Here is a 14,843-nt window from a genome sequence, read left to right on the forward strand (position 1 = left end):
AATGTCGTCATAGTTAATTATCGATACAACATGTTTTGTCAGTAATCTTGCAGAATCAATATAGTCATTTACTATTGCTTTGTATATTAATTAACGGGGAAATAACATTTCTGATTTATACTTCATGTCGCTTTTCAATCCGCAAGCAGACACGTAAGATAGTGGTGCAATGTTTCGTAACTTGGAAGTTGAGGTATTTGTTACAAAATTTCAAGACACTTTCCTGCCAAGCAATTATTTTTAGTTGATTTTAGATTTCTGACTTTGAAAATGATACTCATCTTGTTACGAATCTAAGGGTTTAAACTTCGTACTAAGAAAGAGCGATAACGAGCAAATTTTGCAGAAATGAAAAAATAAATGTATTTCTTTAAAATACTTAGATTTGAACATATGCATTTACATTATTAATTATGCTAAATTTATATTTTTATTATTTTTAAGACCTAGAGGTCAGTTTTTCTAAATGTTTGTTAGATGTATGTGTTGTTGTTGTTATAGAGTTTAACTCCATTTTTCGGCGCAAGATAGGCTATATATGGCAACCAGTATTAATGGTGGTGGAAAAACCGGTGAAAACCCCCGAAAAAAACACTGACCCACGAGAGGCAACCGGCTAGCTTTCTCACACAACCACATTGGTCGAGCCTGAGACTCGAAACCACGCAGACAGAGGTAAGATGGCAGTGATCCGTGACGGAGAGCGCTGGTCCATGTGAAGTGCTACATGGTCAATAGTATTCCCACTGTGAGCAAATAGCGTAGTGTAAAAGAAGTAAATCTAAACTATTTCATCCTCCTGGAATAATAAGTAAGGTTACATAATAAATCTTTTTTAATATAACTAATTTTAGAAATCATGTGAGTGATTATTGTAAATATCTAGGCATTTCGGAAATGAAGAGAACCATAAACAAATAAGTACATAAACGTTCTTTAGCAAATGAAATTATGCCAGTCGATTTATAATTGCTTCGACGTTAAGGAAATTTCAACGTGAGCCTTACAGTTTCCTGACGAAGCAAACAAAATACCAAATCCACTAGAGGCATTATGGTCCCATACCCGCACACTCCCCATTAAACGGTCTGCTTGCAAATAAATAAACTTATTTCCATGCAGCCCATTTACGTGACACAGTTGGTGTTTTCATCGAAACTGCTTGTGTTGTTTAACACCTACAGCTTCTCTCTATTTTTTCGATGAAATAGCAAAATGGAATAATTACACACATCTTCCGCACGCTGCCAGTCATTTAGTGACTTCCTAGGAATTCTGACTTTCTTATTTTTTCAGATCATCGCTGTACCAAAATTAATTATATAGCCGGCAAAAATTATTAAAAGCGTCAACATCAGGAAAAAGATGGGAGAACAAATGCTGGATAAATAGTATACCATTTGTAAATTGTTCAATGTGAGCTCATTAATGTCACGAATTATGTTTTGATTGCTACGTCGACAAAGATAAATATTATATTTATCAATATGAGGTAAGTACAGAGGCGAAACATGGCCCACCTATGCAAGACTCGAGAGTAAACTCAACAGCTTCTTTCTGAGATGTCTGCGGCGCATTCTGCACATCCAGGACAAAGTAACAAACACAGGGGTTCTAGAACGTGCCAACATGAACAGCATGTTCTCCATTCTCAGCGAGAGTCGCCTTCGCTGGCTCCGCCATGTCAAGTGAATGGACACAGGCTGCATTCCCAAGAACCTGTTATATGCGGAGTTAGCAGAAGGTGCACGACTGACTGGACGACCACGTCTGCGCTACAAAGATGTTTGTAAGAAGGACACGAAGACGGCAAACATCAATGTCAACGACTGGGAGAGCTGTGCAAACAACCGTTTCAGCTGGCATCTAGCTGTCAGGCAGGGAGTTCAAAAAGCAGAGGAACACAGAAAAATGAAACAAGCTGAAAAGAGAGCTAGAAAGAAGGATAAACAAAAGCTTACTCTGGAACTACACCATCGTCTCCCGTAGACGGACGGATGCCAAGGAAGGTTAGATACGGTGTCGTTAAGCTTAGCTAAATCCTATTTATAGATACTATATTATAGCGCTTCACTGTGATTCTGGAGGATTCGATGTTTTCAAGAGGAACTCCTCTCTGATCGGTCATTCTAATATAACTGTCCATATATCTAAAATGGGTGGGAAAGATCAAAGGAAATTCGAACTACATTAACGGACAATAACTGACGTTATCTAGCATTCTGATCATAAGACATTTAATGAGGTATAAAAATCCGACATACACACTTCAAACTGGTTTATGTTTAGAACATCTTTTACAGTTTTTTCTGTTTTCTGATAACTATTCCAAACATTGTTTTTACAAAATGGTATGATATCTTCATAGACGATTGGTTTTCGATTTTGCAATAAAGTGTTTGCAACAAATTTTGAGTTTTCTCATAGCATTCTGGCTTAAGTGTCGTCAAAATCGCCAAGACAAATTTACTGACCACCATTAAATTGAGGAGAGAAAGAACTAAAAACGTTTTCGTATGACTCTTCTTTAATCTTAGCACAAAGAACATTTATGAACTACTTTCAAGTAATTAGCTTCCATCACTTCATCTATTATCGGCGCTTCTTAAGGAAATATATATTGAAAGTCCCAAAATCGGTAGGACATTAGGATCCCAAAGTAATAAACATAAACCTCATCCCCATCATGTATGACAGTATATACGCATGTTTGTGGGTATAGTGTTTGTAGGCTCTCCTACCAGTCGCATCTTCTGTAAGTTTTTCCTGAATGTTATGAATCATCAAATTTCTTAGAGCTGATAAAAAAAGATTTCATAGCCGCAGGTTTGCAATTCAGAAAGCGCATCGAAACCGACTGTCACTCATTACACACAAAGGAACATTTAAATGAACGTAACACTACCAAGTTCATGTGTTCCTGCGAAACACAAAACGAGACATGTTGGATCACTTATGCAGACTGACCTGTCTACATATTACTTTTTTTTTAATTCTCCGGAGTAGAAAAGTATCTCCTGCCACAGTTTGCTCCTGTTATTGCACGATCTTCTCTTAATTCAAATAAGTTAATGCTTTTTGTCAGTGTTATCGCAGGAAAGTAAGATCATGAATAATGTATTATCAATGCAAACACTACAAACATGATTCTTCTAATTCGGTGCAAATAACAGGGTTGAAGTGGGGAAAGGAATAAATCACGTCCGTGTGGCCGAGAGACGTTCATAACCGTATTCAAATCATTTCTTTTCCTCGAATATGAAGAAAACACGAAGACGATTTAGTGTTTTCAAACATCCCTCTATCATGCTTTCTAAAACAATCTGAGCTTTACTTGTTGAATAAAATTCAAAACAAATTGGGATTTGTAAAATATTGCTTGGGCGCGTCCATGAATATTCATAAGTAGACGCCAAAGAGTGCTCCAAAATAGTTCCAATCTGGGAGTGTCACACAGAAGTATCGAAATAGTTCCAATATGAGTGTGTCACACAGTAGTACCGAAATTGTTCAAATCTGCATGTGTGACACAGTAGTATCAAAATAGTTCCAATCTGCGTGTGTGACACAGTATTAAAAAAATAGTTCCAGTCTGGGTGTCTGACACAGTAGTAAAGAAATAACATATGTATTGAATGTCACACCAAATACTGTGATCACATAAACATTTAATAAACGTTGTGATTATTTTTATTTTCTTAAACTTTAAGCAGGATTTATTGTATCGTCTGATGCATGTGTATCCAGACCAAATCAAATAATTTCAGATGAAAAGGTACGTATCTTTGTGGTTGTTGCATTTTCATTTGAGTCACGTTCTTGTCCGTTGCTTTAACAACAGCAACTGTCTATTACAGATTGACAATATCATCAGCTTTCAAATGATACACGTTGTGAAACTTGCTCACGAATTTGCTACGAGAGTAAAAGTAGCCCTGTACTCGAAAGGTTTGAAAGAAGTTAAGTTCAAGTTATTGTAATCCATGTTTCTATCACTCTCTCATTCCATATTTGATGCTAGTATTTCGACTCTCATGAGATACATTTCCACTTTCGGAATCTAGCATAGAATGGAAATGATCATCGGAAACTCGAACTAACTTAATTTCCAGTCGCACTTGTAATACTACATACTACAGGTTAACTTACATGTATGCACTCACTAACAATTCGTCCGTGACACGGTGCATGTTTGTATTTGACAAGATTTGAGTTTCTGTCATTTTCTATATTTTACCTGCAATGTCTCGAAACTGAAAACATTACTTCATTAATTTAGTCTTGCATACACCAAGGGTGAGATAATTATTTCTGAAAACATAATAATTTATTTCTGACATCAGCTGTCATCCTGAGATACTTCATGTAAACTTGTTAGGAAACATATGTACATATATGATATGTCCAGGGCTAAGACATAATAAACGTACTCTATTAATTCATGATTTGGTCTTAATCAGTCACATTTTTTTAGGTTTATTCAGCATAACTCACGTGTTTCAAATCGATAATAGTTGTACGCCGTAGTCGCTATAAATTGTACCTAATGATAACCATCATAAGTCTCGTACACCAAAACGGCAACTTTGTCTGGCCGATGAAAACTATTCAATCACGCAGATAAATAATCTTCTTTTTGTTTTGCATTAATCAAATATACCTCATATGGTCCGAATTGACTATGGGACTGATGGTGTTTATGCACGTCATATATACAACATATTTCATTTTGATAACATAAAATAGCTAGATAATCACTTAAACAAATTACACTCCATTCCGTACCCTAATTGACCATTTGACACCGTCTTTTAAAATGGAAAGTAATAACTAAATATTTAACGAAACGATAATCCAAGACCAAACAATCTTGTATTTTGGCTAACTGATAAATTTAAATTTCTGTATGATGAAATATTATTCATATTAGAAAGACTGGGTGCAGATATTTCCAAGGACTTTTGATGACATACATTTTATTTTGTTTAGATCATATCAATTTCATTTGCGCCAGCATTAGTTCAACTCATTACAAAATCATGTACAAAAACAAGGCCAAATGCATACCAAATATCCTTTACATTTAGGTACAGCATTATATATATATCAGAACAATAGGGATTAATAACAGATCGTTATATCAATGATGAATGGTTAGTAATTCCATTACTGTTTCATGTACAGTACGAAACATCTGAGGTCATCAACAGTTAATGATGAATCGCTTGTTTGAATTAGTGTGTCTACGTCAAGTCTCCGTGACCAAATAGCAAGTGCTATATCAAGTAACCCTATACTGCTTCGTCTTCAGGGATAAAACAGTAAGGATATACACGTTATGTTTTGTTAATACAATTGTTTTTAAACACCATGTGGATGATTATTATACGGATGCAAAGAGAATCTCGTACAAACAAGTTCAAAAGTGTATTTTGACAAACGCATATAAAACAGTGGGTTTATACATAATTGTTTCAACTGATAGGAATTTTAAATATGCTGGTTAAATTAACCAAGGGATTTATTATTTTCTTAGAATGAAAATGTTTGAAGGTCTTTTTGTACAAGAAGTAAACAAAATATAAAATGGATGCAGTTTAGGTATTATAATCCCCGTGTCGTTTTTAACCGTCCATATATCTAAATGGAGTGGAAAAGGTCCGTAGAAGTTCGTGCTAAACGTTTAATGGTACTTTGATCTTTCTCATGAACCGTGTGTGTGTACCCATATCTGACTTCCCTGCCAATGCCAAGGATAGTGTGTGTGTGTGTTGATGTTTTCTTTCTGTTTTACGGGGTATTAGTCTCTAATGAAATCAGCGTCAGTTTAGAAAACGTAATATTACCTTCAGTCACCCCTATTTAGTTTTATTATTAGTTGGTTCCCTTGCTTGCATTTAATTATAACAGCACTGCAATATACGAAAATTTGCTCACACCACCAACATGATCAGAGGTACAGATAATGTTTTGTACATAAATCACTGACATGTGCAAACAGGCATTATAAGGAACGTCAATACCCACAGCGCGTTGATCGTGTAATGTGATTATTCGGTGTTGGTCACTACACATAGCTTGTTACCTACATAATGTTTGGTGATGGATAGTAGATGACTCTGTCACTATACACCACGTATTGGATAGTATATGCAGGGTTGTGCTCAGTAAGGCCATATAGTGTCCACACATGTTAACCCTATGGACAATTTAAACATAGGATTTCAACTTGTCCGCAGATTGGCACCCTCATATTAACCTACTTCGCAGAGTGGCACCTTCATCCATGCGCTTAACTATTGAGAATTGTAACAAACGATTTCCGTTTGTTCTCAGTGTGGAACCCTTATGTTACCCTATGATATAATGTGTATTCCCGTATGTACCCAGATATGCACATATAATTACGTGTGTGTGTGTGTGTGTGTGTGTGTGTCAGAAAGAGAGACAGAGATTCTGCAGAAACTGGATATATAAATCCTGTCGAATGGAAATTCTGGAAATGTCACTAACATTCATATTTGGATAAATGTGATATTTCAGGCCCTGCCTAGACAAATGGAGAAGAAATTAAAAAATAATTGATTTTAGATATATATGATAATATCAAACACGCATGACATTAGTTTTAGTAATTTTCTGGCCAATGTTTCAGGATAAAATATGCACATACAGAACGGGTGACTGGACTGACATGTGGAGAAAATGTAATTCCTTGAAACTAAAAACAAAAGAATATATATATATATATATATATATATATATATATATACATATATATATATATATATATATATATATATATATATATATATATATATATATATATATATATATATATATACCCCTTTCTGTTCACAAGATAGTGAGCTTTTAGAAATTAACATAAAAGAATTCAACATATGGATGCACCATAATACTTCTAATAGTCGATACCGTCATATCTGACTTCCCTGCCAATGCCAAGGATAGTGTACAAATCACTGACAAGTTTGAACTCATCCATCGCAGATAGTTATGTCCATACATTATGTTACATACCTCTTAAATTATACGGTAATTTTAAAGCAGTTCATAAGTAGATTAGACAGGAGGTAACACAATTGCATGCTCCAGTAATATGAATGTGTAGATTTAAGGTCATGTATAGTAGACTGATACTTACAAAATATGAATACAATCGTGAAAACGAGAGCGTCTCGGCTTATCCAATGTGTTCTTATTAAGTGTAGTTTCCTTTGGCAAAGTCTAGAAGCTATAAGCTAGTCCACCATTCATGGATAGTTTGCCTTACCTGACTGACTTTCCTTGCAGGAAACTATTGTTTCGAGGGGTTATCCGAGAGCTCATATGACCTCGGTAGGAACAATAGAAAGGTGAAAAAATGCAATACATTTGAGTAATGAATAATCACCACAAATTCCAATGTTTGCATAAATGGCTTCAGTTTTAATTATTTGCATGAACTAAACCGAGTAATCGCATCTGTCTGTCTGTTTTGTATCTATCTATCTATCTATCGTCATTCTCGTCATGATATATACGTGTATACGTGTATCAGCCTGAATAATGTTGCTACTATTTACTGCTTCTACCGCTGCAAACGTGAATGGAACTACTACTACACTCATTATTCCGCCATTTTTCATCCTCCTTTTACTACAATCGTCCTTACTTACACTACTTTTTCTGCCGGTAGTTAGGTTTATAGGTAGGTAGGTATGACATATTTCCTAACTACAAAGCTGGGGGCGGGGTGGTGGTATAGAAATTGACATAGTTTGAATACCCTTACAGATAAAGGCCTAATATTTCAAATATGAATATAGGTGTGAATTATCTATAACTGTTTTTTTTTAATACAAATTATCTCTTTTCCCCTGACATCTGAAACACTATACTTGAGTTAGAATTTGAAGAACATATTTATACAAATGAGGACATTTTCTGGAAGACTGTTAAACGTCAGCTTTATGTTTTGTATACCTTTGTGGGCAAGCTTAGTAAGCTACTTGAGTGGATTGCATGTTCAGCACATTTGAAAGCTTAGTTGTGACACAATTTTGTATTTCTATTGACAGTTTCTTAATAGTACAGTAAATATAATATTTATTAATTATATTCTAAAAGCATTTCATTTTAGACAATATATATATATATATATATATATATATATATATATATATATATATATATGGGAGGAGTTCTAATGTAATATTTTAATTTATACCAAATTATCTCGAAAGATTTATCAGGACCCTATTTAAATGTACTAAACAATGAGTTCATATCTGTCATCAACCAAAATCGTTTTTGTAGCAACGTAAAATAATAAAGAAGTATATTTAAATAAAGAAAAAGTAGGATTTTACTTATCAATACAAGAACATATGTAATACGACAAATATATACGTTGACGAGGAATACTCATTATCACCAAACAAAAATCCCATGACTCGTGAAGAGGAGAAAGCAAAGGTCTACTGTTGATATCATGATCAGTTGCCTAGTCATACGTCATGTGCGAATCACAATTTGATATCCCAGCATGAATTGGACATAAAAGTAATTTTTCTCACCATTTTAAAACCCATGTTAAGTTTAAAATTTCTGGAGAAATATATAATGTAAGTATAGTAAATATGATATGAATGTGATACAGCATTAGATATATTCATGTTTGAGTCAATAGAAACGAGGCTTGCAAGGTTAATTTAAATAAAGTATTTGTTCAGCGGGTGGTATATCAAAGATACAGCGTATATGCATATATGCTATACAAATATATTAAATGAAATGTCTTTTCAAGTATGTTAAACTAATGTATAACTTATTTCATTTTAAACTGCTGTACTCGAATTATTCTTCCTTTTTAAAAACAAGATTTCTATATAGCCAACTTTCGTGGTGGATGATCGGTAGCCATCATGGTTTGAAATAAAATTATGCTCACTTCTTCCATAACTTAAATATATGCCTTCGTTTCCATTCGCCTACAAGAGCTACATAAACGTTATATGTCCATATCACTCAATATGAGCAATCAACTGCGAATACCAAACAATGAATCGAGAAAATAAGTTTGCAACACAAAAAAGCAACAACAATCACGACTATTTATGCCCTGACGTTATGCCAGAGCTTATTGAAATATAAACAACCTTGGTGCACTGGCAGTGTGAGCTTTAATGTCATTCTCAATCATACTGCCTCCCTCTCTCTCTCTCTCTCTCTCTCCGATACATGCAGCAACAACGTCAGTTTTCGCCTAGTGGAGCTACATTACACCCTCTTTATCTCTGAAGACCATCGTCGCATGTAACAATTTGTGAAAAGGAACTAAAGGGATTTTGTTCAGCGCCTAGCGGCTATGTCTCTGAAGCTTTCAGGGCAAATCTAAATATCAAAACAAAATAAATAAATGGATGATAAAATGACTCCGTAGTCAGTAGCAGTTGTAAGTAATGCATAAGAATGCAGTATGGCAACAGCAAATAATGTTGTAATATCATCCGGTCTATTAGTTTAATAAATATTAAGAAAAATATAAGCTGCAAAGGGAGCAAATTACCGATTTCAAATCACCAATAACTGAAATAGCTGCAGAACTGGATTTTGTAGCTGACATATATGGAAGGTATGTGAAGGGTTTGCTCTTTTGAAAACGTACATTTATGAGGTTGAACAAGCTATAAAAAAGTATGGATATAACCTTTACTCTGCATCTTTGTAATTCCAATTCCTGAATAACTTGTATAATAAAACAAAACTCGGCATGTCTTGTTTTATTTTGATACAACACATAAGCATCTCGTGATATATAAAACTTCCTATTGAGTTTCAGGCGTGACTGGAATCATGATATTCTCAGTGGAGTCAAGTCTTTGATATAAGGTCATAATGAGAGGGTTCATTTACATACGAACACAGTAGTTGACTAATATATCACTCTTCCTCCATTTCAAGACTTCCTGGTACCATCGTACAGGTTAATCAGTACGGTGAGTATTCGGGCCATTCGCTGCTATATTATGAAGAAGGAAGTTCATACATCATACGTTTTGTGTCACCCAAGATAGCTTAACATCCTGGTCTAATAAATAAAGATGCTACACTTACATGAGTTTGATATGCAACATACTTTCAGTACTTATATGTCCCTATGCCTTGAATCTTGAATATTATTCATTGTTTCCAAAACATAAATTGACAAATAAGCAATCACAACTATATGTCGTGATGCTTATACCAAACTTAATTTAAATATTAAAAACATAACTCCATGTTAATCGTTGATGTTAATGGCCGGTCTTCAACATATCTAATGCAACCACCGTTCTTTCTCTCCGTCATTAAGAATATCAGTTTTACCCCAATGGTTCCGGATTACTCTCTCTCTCTCTCTCTCTCTCTCTCTCTCTCTCAGGCGCTAGCCTCCAGTGAAAGTCAGTGAAAAAGGATCCCAATGGATTTTCGCCAATCCCTAGCAATTATATTTCTGGAACAGTAGTGGTAAATCTCAATCAGACCAACAGGAAGAGAAAATGAGAGATAGAGGATAAAAGTTGTATTGTTGGTAGCAATGACGAGTACGTATCCTAACGATTTAGATCAAAGGAAATGTTTTTAAATGTTGTTATTACATCATCTACATTCGTCATTTCGCAGTACATATTCCTCCTCCCCCACTCGTTTAAATGAATTTGCCCAAGACCAAATCGAATGTCTACCCTTTCAGTGTTCGGGAAACTAAATATGCAATGTTTCTAGAGTTGTACTTCATTCATTTAAAACAACTTTCATAATTAAATCTTCAGACTTTCTTCTATTAGTTTAATCAATATCAATAACATTAGAAACTCAAAAAGACAGTCAATTACCAATACATATGAAATGTAAGTATTGGTATTTGTATATGGGATAAGCAACATATTTATATAGTTTACGGTGCAAGAGAAGGAAATGAAGACAAATAATATATACTATCCGTTATACAACAAAAAAACTATCCATCACACCACTATACCATCCAACATCCCAATGCTACCATACCACCCTAAGCACACTATTTAAATCGCCTCTATCCATCATTCTATAGTGTCAACAGATCGGCTCCAAATGTCTATTTTCCCATTTCCGTCTCTTCACTGACACAAGTTCTTCCTCTTCATCACTTTCTTCTTTTTCTGAACCCCTCTGCTGTTTGTCCTCTTGTTTCTTCTCTCTATTCTTAGGGCACTATGAAGCCCAGTGTCCTTTCTCCTGACAACGATAACAGGCATCTTGCATGTTGTCTCTCATTTTGAACGAAGTGGGCATGTTGGAGACAAATATGCTTTTTTGACAGGTGTTACAAACCTCATCAGCATTTACAAACTTTATTATGACTCTCGTCAAATCATCGACCAGAAGGTACGTTGTGTTGACACTTTCGTCTGCGACTTATGTTTTCGTATGACTCTTAGCATATTTTGACCAGCAGGTCGACCTGTGTTGACTCTTCCATTTTCTTGACTGCTTGAGAGCTAAACGAATACTTTAACTCTAAGACACTTGCCACTAAATACAGGGATCTGCTGCGTGTGATACCTGATCAAAAGAAATGTTCGGCAATCAAGATGAAACTATTTCAGTGACAAACTAAACGTAAGTTAGACACAACAACATATTGTATCGCCTAAAACACACACACACACATACATAAACACACACACACACACACACACACACACACACACACACATGAGCTAAAGTGTCCACGTCACAGCACCCCTTTGTACTCGGGTATCATCAAGTTACCCGACGGATACATAAGTATGGTAGCCTGCATTACCGAGACAAGATTCCTGTATGATTCATCAATTCACTTTATAACATGCTACATCTTGTCTGGAAATTCTTATCGTATGTGTCCGATAGATGACAATGAAGTTCCTATAACAATACATGGCAACAAAACCATTAAGTTTCTGATCATTAGGAACCGCGCCATCAGAGAGACAGGGACAACAACAACCAAGTATCAATGTTTCGGCTTCGATACAGTCAGCATGAATGAGATAATTGTATCAAGCCTCTGTGATGATGCGGGTGGTAGTACGAAATTCTACTGGAACATCCTTACTAGAAACGGAAAGGTCAGGTTTCACTGTGAATTTGATTTTCACTATTCATCATACTTTTATGTTGTTCTAGATATTTCCAAGTCACGTATCTACATATATGTTGGTGGCGGTAATGCAGGGTATTGTTTTGGTCTAAAAGATGAAAATCAGTCCTTTGTATACGTATCTTAGTGACCTGAAGTATGCACATGGTATAGCAGTGGAGAGAGAAGATAACAACATTTAATCATTTGCAGAAAAAGACGATATGCGTTTTAGATACACGTTCTCCACATCACACCCCCACGGGTGACTTTTGTAGATATTGCACATAATAATTGGGGGAAGGAGTGGTCACTGTTATAGTGGTGGCTGAGGCTGTGTTGAAGGGTATGATGATTACTTTTTTATAGTCGATGACTTGCGAAGCGTCGATCCAAGAATCAAAACTAGAAGTACATCATTTCCAACGTACTTTCGATGTCGCACATTCCTTTTTTGGGTTACGCGTTGTAGTTCGGGCAAGAAAAACGTTCCTTTAAATATTTTCCCGTTCACGCCTTCCAATTTATAACGGCAGAATGACGACAATAAGCTCGTCTAATGGCACAACCAATTCGGTAGTCCAGTTGGGTAAGTAACCTTTGTCGAAAGTGCGTTTGGTTTTGCCAATGCGCATCGAATCCACTGCTACCATCATTTCACCTTTCTTGGGGACGTACCAAACGGACGCTCGAAGACAGCCACTTTGTTGTCGGGAGTCACTTCGTGGGAGGGCGCATATGATGCTCCGATAGCAAGATTGATTGTATGCTTGGACCAGGTGCGGTAAGATGTCGATGTTCTTGAGAGTGGGTTGATGAGTAAAATATTTCTACATGCATTCTTTCAAGGTGCTTTGGAAACGTTCAACGGTGCTAGCTTTGGTTTTGGGATTCTCTGGGATGAAAAAATGAATGTCTCCCTTCTTCAATTCGTTTTGGAAAGCATGGTTTAAAATTCTGTGCCTTTGTCAGTTTGCCATCGTATAGGGTGACAAGCGCTTTGTTTCAACACGTTTGAGGGCACGCACTAAATCATTGCTCGATTTGAAAGTCAATGGCATGACCCAGGCGAATTTAGAAAAGACGTCGATGACACAAAACAAATATATTTGTAGCCACGATAGTAAGTGGCCAAATCAGAGATATCGGCGAAATCGGCCTGCCATTGAAGATCGATGCACTTCACATGGTTGCGACGTCTGGAAAATTTTCGTTGAATGGGTTTGTGTAAGGTGTACGTGGATTGTTCTCGTAACCATCGTTGCACTTGAGGTAAACTGAGACTTCAGTTGCGTTTTGGCAGCACGATACAATTTCTGAACTCCGCATTCCGCAGGATGGGTTGTATCGTAATAAATGCTGCCTAACACTTTTTTCTATTTTTGTGTTACTAAGTCATCCACTCTTCACGGATGATACTTTGGACTGAGCGAGGTGGTGGCTTGGAAAAGGCTTTACCTGTCTGATGTGCCACTGGAGTAGCAGTCGAGGGTAGTGGTGATGGTGGTGAAGGTAATGGGATGGCTTTAAATTTCCTTATTTTTCACTTCTGGTTTCCCTTCTTTCAGTTTCACTTCTGTTTTCCCTTTACTTTTCACTTATGTTGAAGAAGACAACATTTGTTTTAACCCATGATAGAAGTTTAAGGGGTCAACAAGGACGCTGCAATCTTACTAGGGATGGGAGCTGATGACTGTGTTTGAAAGACTTCTCGTGCCTCCTCTTCCTCGGGCATCCGTGGGACTGCACCTTTCTTGGTCACTGGGAGTGGTGGTGGTTGTGATGGACTTTTAATCAGGGTCTTGAAATCTTTCTTACCTGGATGTTCTGTTTCGTCTACTGCATTCTGGTGAAAGAGATGCAGTCGGCCGTACCGTTGCGATGTTTCAGTTTCTGACATATCGCTGCGATCCTCAACGACTGCAATTCATTTTGTAACTGGGACATTTCGGTCAAATGAAGATTGGTAGGTAAATCCGGGTTATGTTGCTCTTGCCAACGTTGGCATTCCATCCATCGTTTGTAAGGCACTAAAGTCAGTTTTCGTCCTTCCATTGGATTTCAATTGTCACGTCTGAGATCTTTTGATTCTAGACGGCCCTTTTATATTCTTGGACCTTTTTATTTTTATCTTTATCCCAGGATTTATCTTATCGATCCCGATATTCATTTCAGCATAGGTCCACCTATTGTTCCTATCAAGGGTCCTAACATGGGTCAAATTCCTCCGCGTTTCACCAACATCTTTTTCTTTTGACGAATGGGGATTTTCTTTTGGTGAAGATTGTGTTCGTGTTTGTCTAAGCATTCTTTCTGGTGTTTGCACAAAGGTATCGTGGCTTTCAAGATATTCAGGGAAAATTCACTCAGGGTATTGATGACATCTTTGGAGGCGGTTTGAATGATTAATTCTCGCACGGGCGGAGATGTTTTTTGCACAGGACGGACATCATGTCATAATATTTGGCTAAACGTGGAGGTAGTCTTTTTCTTTCATTTTCATTTTTTGTAAGAGAATGGTGTGCACTTTTAGAGGACATCTTTTTGGTTCTAAGCATAAATTACACCGAGGTCCATGGCATGATATGCATCCTTTTATCTTTCTTGTACTATGCATCGTCAAAAATGTGACAATGTTTTTCCTGTTGTTTGCGTGAGACTTGTATTTTGACCAACTTTCGGCAAATGCGTTCTC

This window comes from Sinohyriopsis cumingii, chromosome 14 (assembly GCF_028554795.1).
Source record: "Sinohyriopsis cumingii isolate HCF-2022 chromosome 14, ASM2855479v2, whole genome shotgun sequence".
Lineage (NCBI taxonomy): Eukaryota > Metazoa > Mollusca > Bivalvia > Unionida > Unionidae > Sinohyriopsis > Sinohyriopsis cumingii.